A 7209-nucleotide genomic window follows, 5' to 3' on the forward strand; every position below is an offset into this window, starting at 1 on the left:
ACTGGGGTGGTCCTGGCTTTCAGCTTCCCCTGCCTTAGCCTCAGTGTTGCTGGGAGGGTGGGCACAAAACTTGAATTACACAGACCCTGCTTGTCGTTGGCTCTGGCGCCAGCCACTGTTGGTTCCCCCTATCTTCTGCTCTACCAGCCCCAACAGGCAGCAGCCAGCAAGGCCTACAAAGCCCAAAGTGGGCAGATGTTCCTACGGTTGGAGCTACTACTCAAACTATTGACCAGGACTGCTGTGAACATTTTTTCATCTTGATTCAGGAGATTAAGAAGGCAAAAGGAATTGAAACTGTTACTTTATTTTATCTGGGTTTGGGAATTAATCCAATACAAAAATGTTTCCCTGTACAGTACCTGGCACATCAACACCTCTTCATATTGTGTTAAATAATATTTCCAGTTTCGGAATTGAAAAGTCTTTGATTTTTATTTTTATTTAAAAAAATAAAAGCAAGAAAGACAATTTTCTACCTGTGATCCCTTGGGAGATGTTTGTTGATGGTGCCACTTTCAATTACAACTGGGTAGAAATTATGGGAGGAACAAGAACATCTTATTATAGGGAAAGGGAAGAGCATAGACATTCCCCCCCCCCAAGAAAAACTTGCTATGGGAGGCTCAAGAGAATCTCCAGAAAAGCACACAGTGGAGGAGAATTTCCCGTCTCCCACTCAGTGAAGAATTCGAACTCAGGCTGCAGAGTCTACCAAAATCTTTAATGCTCAGATCAGTGTGATACATGCGCAAAATGCCATTCAAAGGCACAGCAGGTGCTACACATAGCAAGGCAAGCAAAGACATTGATCCAGGAACGACATATACCCCAACTTAAGAGCTAACTCTTCTTAAGCCCCCTCCCCAATAAAATATTTGAAGGGACTGGGACCCCCCCAAAAAAGTTGATGGGTATTGCCATTCAAATGGGGGGGTGCACCATGTCATGTGATTGATTATGGAGGGTGGTGCTTACTGCCCCCCCCCAATATTTTATTCAAGTTGGTACCCCAGCAACCCTGTTATTAGGGACTGGGGTGGGCACTAATACACATTTGTATCCACTGTATTAATGGGCTGAGGGACTTTTTTATGTGTCCTTATGACCAACAGGTGGTGGAAGGAGCGAGCCAGATTCTAGTGAGTGAGACTGTCCCTGGCTATAGTACTGGTTTTAGCCCTCTCACTGGTCAGAGGTGAAGGAGCTAATGAGCAGAGGGAATAGGAGAGGGAGGCTGGGGAAACAGGTTTAAAATGGAAACAAAAACCAGTTTCGGTTAGATTTCTTTTCAAAACTATTGTTAATATTTTTTTTTAAGTAAGCAAAGGAATTGTAAGGCACAGAAAAATTATTATTTACTACTTTAAAAAGAGATACAAGGGAAAACGAATACAAATGAAAGAATGTGAGGGGCGAAATCAAGTTTATTTACCTTTCAGCCAACAAGTCATTGGCCCAGAATATTGGCCCAGCCAACAAGTCATTGGCCCAATAACCCCCCCCCCAAGAGAGCCAGCATTTTAAAAAGGGTATAGGATATAGATCAGGTCAGGCAAAGGCCTTGTTAAAAAGGGACGTTTTTGCCTGGTGCCTAAAGTATATAGTGAAGGCGCCAGGCAAACTTCACTGGGGAGAGCATTCCACAGGTGGGGAGCCACTGCAGAGAAGGCCCCTTCTCATGTTGCCACCCTCTGGACACAGGCCTTTTCCTGTGCCATCACCACACAATAAGGTACATCTTTTGGTGGGACAGGCATCCTTGCTTTGTTCCAGCTTTTTTTTTTTACAGACCTCACAGAGCTACCTGTGCCTGAAGCAGATCTGCTCAACTGACAAGTAAGAGGCAGCGTCAGAGCTCTTGATACATCAATTGAACATCTGCAGCATAGGATTGAGAGATATCTGCGTCTTGACTGCACTGCTTTAGGTAACCTGCTGTTTTTGCTCCTCTGGGTCTGGAGGGGAGGGCTGCTGAAGACCCTAGTCTCTTCCAGGTGCATCTCAGTGACACAAGAAATGGAATTTTGCAAACCTTCAGGAAACTTAACGGCAAGTGAACTTCACACTCCACAATTCAATGATCTTTTTCAGTACAATCCTTTTGTGCTGGCTTCTCCATTTCCGTTTGCTTGATCTCTTCACAGTTTTGTCCAAGAGCCCACCACACTCAGGGGAAGCCAGCTCCTCCTGCAGAAGTCAGGTTGGTAAGAACATTTCTCTGGAATTGGTGGGAATAGGCTGGGGACAAGCTAATGAGTCCAGATTGCTTTTCACAGACCAGCAGAAGGAACTTCCAGGCCCATGAATTCACACTTCAGAGGGACAAACAAAAAGGTGAGTTTTAAGACTGGAACCAGCCTCTCTCTCTGTTCTGCCCTGCAAATTAATGGCAGTCAAAATGACACTCTGTGACTTAAACACATCTAGGTGAATATCCCTAGCTTGGCAAGGGATAAAACTTTGATTGTGTTCTGTCTGCAACTTCATAACTCTTAAGGGTTTTCTTTTTCCTGAGAGAACATTCAGTATTCAGAGTGTTCGCTCAGGTTTTGCTTTTCACCTTGTTGCATTGCCAAAAAAAGAAAAAGGAAAAAAAGCAAAAGGCTCTGGTGGCTGGCACTCCTGGTTTCCAGTCCCTGCGATGCCCTTGCTTACTTTCAATGCAACCTCTCTCTCTATCTCTCTATCAAACTCTCCCCCCCAAAAAACTAAATCAAGCAAGGTGCTCCCCTGATATATCACTGGTGTGTGTCTAAGACAAGGTGGATTACATGGGTGCTTCTCATCCTAGCACTCCCAGCCACAGGGAACAAAATACTTACCTTTTATATATATATAAAGACTGTCTCTTAATTTGCATTGTTTGTTTAGGAAGAAGCCTAAATGGATCCTATTTAGATTTTGCAGAATGTGGAAAAAGCCGGGATGAAAGAGAAATGGCATCACGTTCACTCATCAGCAGAAGAAGAGCAAATATAAGATGCTCAGGAGTCCTATTTTACAGAAGACAGTTGTCAATTTTCAGGGCTATCAGAGGCTTAAGATGTGGACAGGTGACAGTTCTCTGTATGAAGGTGTCCTCTATTTGAATGGCCGTGCATTTCAGGTCTGGTAGATACAGAAGGAAGAGCAGGGGTGCTGAAGTTGCCCATCAACAGATATCACCTTGGCAGCAGACTAAGCACAAACGCACAGGCCACAGTCTTCCCCACTACAGTGAGATGTATAATATTCCCATGTAGAATGATAGGGCAACCTAACACTTCAACCATACTCAAGGTGAGTATATATATATCCAGCTAAGTCATATACGGAATCACTGAAATTAATGGGTCTAGTGACTATGACTTAGTAGGATATAAACTACTTTTTAAATGTGCATCTACACACAGCGTATACAAATCGGTGCCCATTCCTTTGGCCAAGTGTCAAAGGCCACTCTAAACAAAGATGTGTCCAATTTCTGCAATTGAGAGTATCTAGGTATGCAATATTGCATGTTCAGTCAGGCCCTTTTGTTTTCTCCTGATCGTGGGGAATGCGGTTTTACCCTAAGTAAGTTTACTTCGAAGGAAGTCCGAGTGCTTCCAAAGACTTACTCCCTAGTAAGTGCACGTTGGGGTAGGGTTATAGCTCCGTTTCAGAGTGCATGCTCTGCAGGGACGCGGACTTATAAAAAATATTGGGGGGGCCCGGGAAAGCTCATGAATAATAAATAAGCTCATGAATATGCAAATAAAGTGGCGCCGCCTCCTCGTGAGCGAATAGGGGAGAGCGTGCTGCGCCTATTAATCAGCTCCGGAGCGGAAATTGGGTGGAGCTTTTGCTCGGGAGGGAGGGCAGGAGGCATGCAGCCCGACCCTGTGCATTTTGGGCTGGGGGAGGGGCGGCGATGGCGCTCTGCTGGAGGGGCGCCGGAGATTATTGGGGGGGCGGAGCCCCCCCAAACGAATTTTTGAGGGGGCTCGGGCCCCCTCAAGCCCCATGGAGTCGGCGCCTATGATGCTCTGTATGCAGGAGGTTGGGTCCCAGGCATTTCCACATAAGGCTGCTAGGAAACATCCTTACAGAGCCACTGTAGAGGCATTAGAAGAACTATTCAACCAGATCTTCAGGAGGTCCAGAATTGCATTTTGCAACATTTTCCACATTAGTTTGCGGAAATTTCTTTCTTACTTCGGGGCGGTATGTTGCTGAAAGGGAACGGCACACCTTCCCCTGCAGTAAGATTTTCAAATTCCAGTTATCTGAAACATGCACATTTTTGCTAGTTATCTGAGGAAACATTTTATAGTAAACTGGAAGAGGAAGTGTGAGTTACTGGTGCCCCTACATCCCCCAATATGTACATATATTATATATATTGGGGAATGGAGCACCAATGACTCACACTTCCTCTTCCAATATTTATTTTAGTGCGTGTAATTCCCCTCTTTGAGAAAGTTCCAATATTACTGAATTAGAATGAAGTGCATGTGACACAAAATGAGACACTCATTTGATACCAATATTCTGGGCCTGTTTACATGACACAGAAGCAGTGGCGTAGCGTGGGGGTGCAGGGGGGGCCGGGCGCAACATCGGGGGGGGGCGCTCGCACTTGCAGCTCTCTGCCCCTACCTGGCTCACTCACTCTAGGGGGCGCAAATTACTTGCCTTGCCCTGGGTGCTGACAACCCACGCTACGCCACTGCACAGAAGTGCTCTGGCCTGGCCAGAGACTAACTTGGAAATTTATACATGATTCTACAAACCATCGTGTTCACCGTAAATCTACAGCAGTACTCTTAAACCTCTCTGTTGTTTTACAGCTTTCTCAGAAAATCAAGCATGTGTGAAAGGTCACAGGCACGCCATACACGGCGAAGCACATTTAAAGCACACGGTCACACACCCAGAATCGCAGGAACTACAGTTTACCCCTCAGTTTCTGCGGACAGCTTGTAAAGACTTTTCCTTTCCCTGACCCATAAAATTGGACCTAGTCCTTTGTGCCTGAATCTCTTCCATTTTTATCTGCTCTTACATATTTTTACGCTGTTGTTTTATGGAATGCCAAATGATATTGTTTTGGTAAAATATGCAGGGATATCTGATATGTAAAATGAACCATGGAAAGAGAAGTCAAAGATATCTTAAGGATGTAAAAGTGAGTGCTTTAACTGGTAAAACAGAAAAGTCAATAAAAAATTATATACCCCCCCCCAATGGTTTTAAAAGAAACGACACGAGAAGACTCGGGTCTAGTGAGCTGCATCCCCTAGGATCCTCGTTTATTAAACCCAAGACAGTACAAAGTTATTCAAAGGAGCGGTTGTTTTCTTTTGCACCTTTCCCTTTCCAATTTCCCGCCCCGGGAGGGAACCGGGCAACGCCGCCTCCCGAAGCCGAGAGCGGGGCAGGGCCTGGCCAGAGGAGGCGGGCGTCTTTCTCCGGGAGGGCGGCTGCAAAGGCCACGAGGAGGGTTAGGCCCGCCCGGCAGGCAAGGAGCCGAAGCCGGGGACCACGCCGCGGTCTCTCCGCCGACGCTCCCCGGCCAAGGCTCCATCCTCGCCACCGTCCCGGGGAGTCTCTCGGAGGGCAGGGCAGCCGAGTCAGGCGTCCAGAGGGCGAGGGGGAAGCAGGGGCGTCCCTTGCTGTGGGAGTGGGGGACTTTCCCCGCCACGCGCGGAGGGCGACTCGAGCTGCACCTGTTGGAGTCCCGCCTGCCGCGCGGACCAGGAACGAGGCGGGTGGAGAGAAACAACCCCGGGGCTGCCTTTTCGCATGGAAGGGGCGAGGTTTCTGCAGCAGCGCCTCTTCCTTTTGGAAGATGAAGCAGCGTGGCTGGATTAGAACCTCAGGACGCAAGGATAGCTACCGGTAGTTGTTCCAGCCTCTCCCTGTGTGCAGCAAAAATGGCAGAGGTCTGTCATCCGGAGGTGGCTGAGCAACCCATCTTTACTTGGTTACCCCCGGGGAGTGGAGGTTCAGTCTGCAGCAAACTTCTGTCCTCCTGCCCATTGAGCAGGAAATAAACGCCTCAATGGATTCTAGTGATGCACCTGCACACTTGCAAGTCCTCACACCCACAAAGTCTCCGAGTCCCACCTCCTTGCCAGTGGCGTAGCGTGGGGGGTGCAGGGGGGCCCGGCCGCACCGGGCGCAACATCTGGGGGTTAGGGGGCGCGAATCCACGGGTTAGGGGGCGCAAATTACTTGCCTTGCCCCGGGTGCTGACAACCCACGCTATGCCACTGCTCCTTGCTTCCCCTTGAGTCATGGCGTGATTGCTTTTCATATCGCTTGAAAAGTGCACAGAGCTTAAAGAGGAAATTGGGAGAGTGATCCTCGCTCCCGTTAGGTTTAGGATTAAGGCTGTGTGCGCACTCTCACTCCCGTTGACTTTGAATGCAGTGCACAGAGTACGGTAAATGTGCAGATAGGTTGCTTTTCTCAATCTGGATCTAAGCTTGGGTTGGGGGGAGGGGATGTCATCAAAGTACAGCATTTCACAAGACGGTATACAAGATAGATATGGATTGTGGCTAATGTGGTTGGAATGCACTGGGTGCAGAATAAGTAGGAGTGTGCACACCCAGTCTAACGGCTGTCATTTTTACCTAGATCCTTTGGGATAGCAAGATTTGTGATTCGGGGGGGATTTGTGATTCAGGTTACATACGCTTTAGGTTACATACGCTTTAGGTTACATACGCTTCAGGTTACATACGCTGCAGGTTACAGACTCCGCTAACACAGAAATAGTGCTTCGAGTTAAGAACTTTGCTTCAGGATGAGAACAGAAATTGTGCTCTGGCGGTGCGGCAGCAGCAGGAGGCCCCATTAGCTTAAGTGGTGTTTCAGGTTAAGAGCAGTTTCAGGTTAAGTATGGACCTCCGGAATGAATTGAGTACTTAACCCGAGGTACTGCTAGGTTGGCAGGAGCAGGGACCGAGCAACGGGAGCTCACCCCATCGCGGGGATTCGAACCGCAGACCTTCTGATCAGCAAGTCCTAGGCTCTGTGGTTTAACCCACAGCGCCACTCGCGTCTCCTTAAGACTTTTAGGCTGGGTTTATTTCCTGAACTTTTAGGCAGTTTGTTTGTTTAAGAAGGTCCAAATTTGTTTACTAGACTTAGATCAGGGGTCAGCAAACTTTTTCACCAGGGGGCCGATCCTCTATCCCTCAGACCTTGGGGGGGGGGGCGTACTATATTTTGAAA

General features: G+C 47.8%; 1 long non-coding RNA gene across 2 annotated transcripts; it reads left to right on the forward strand.

Moving 5' to 3' along the window:
• Positions 1-1531: 1531 nt before the first annotated feature.
• LOC308579088 lies at positions 1532-5003 on the forward strand. Of its 2 annotated transcripts, XR_014004269.1 has the most exons (3): positions 1532-2203; positions 2280-2337; positions 4815-5003. It is a non-coding gene; the product is annotated as an uncharacterized lncRNA (long non-coding RNA). The 2 variants fall into 2 exon arrangements; XR_014004268.1 differs by having other exon boundaries at positions 1532-2337.
• Positions 5004-7209: the final 2206 nt, after the last annotated feature.

Source organism: Podarcis bocagei (genome assembly GCF_964188305.1).
Source record: "Podarcis bocagei genome assembly, chromosome: Z".
Taxonomy (NCBI): domain Eukaryota; kingdom Metazoa; phylum Chordata; class Lepidosauria; order Squamata; family Lacertidae; genus Podarcis; species Podarcis bocagei.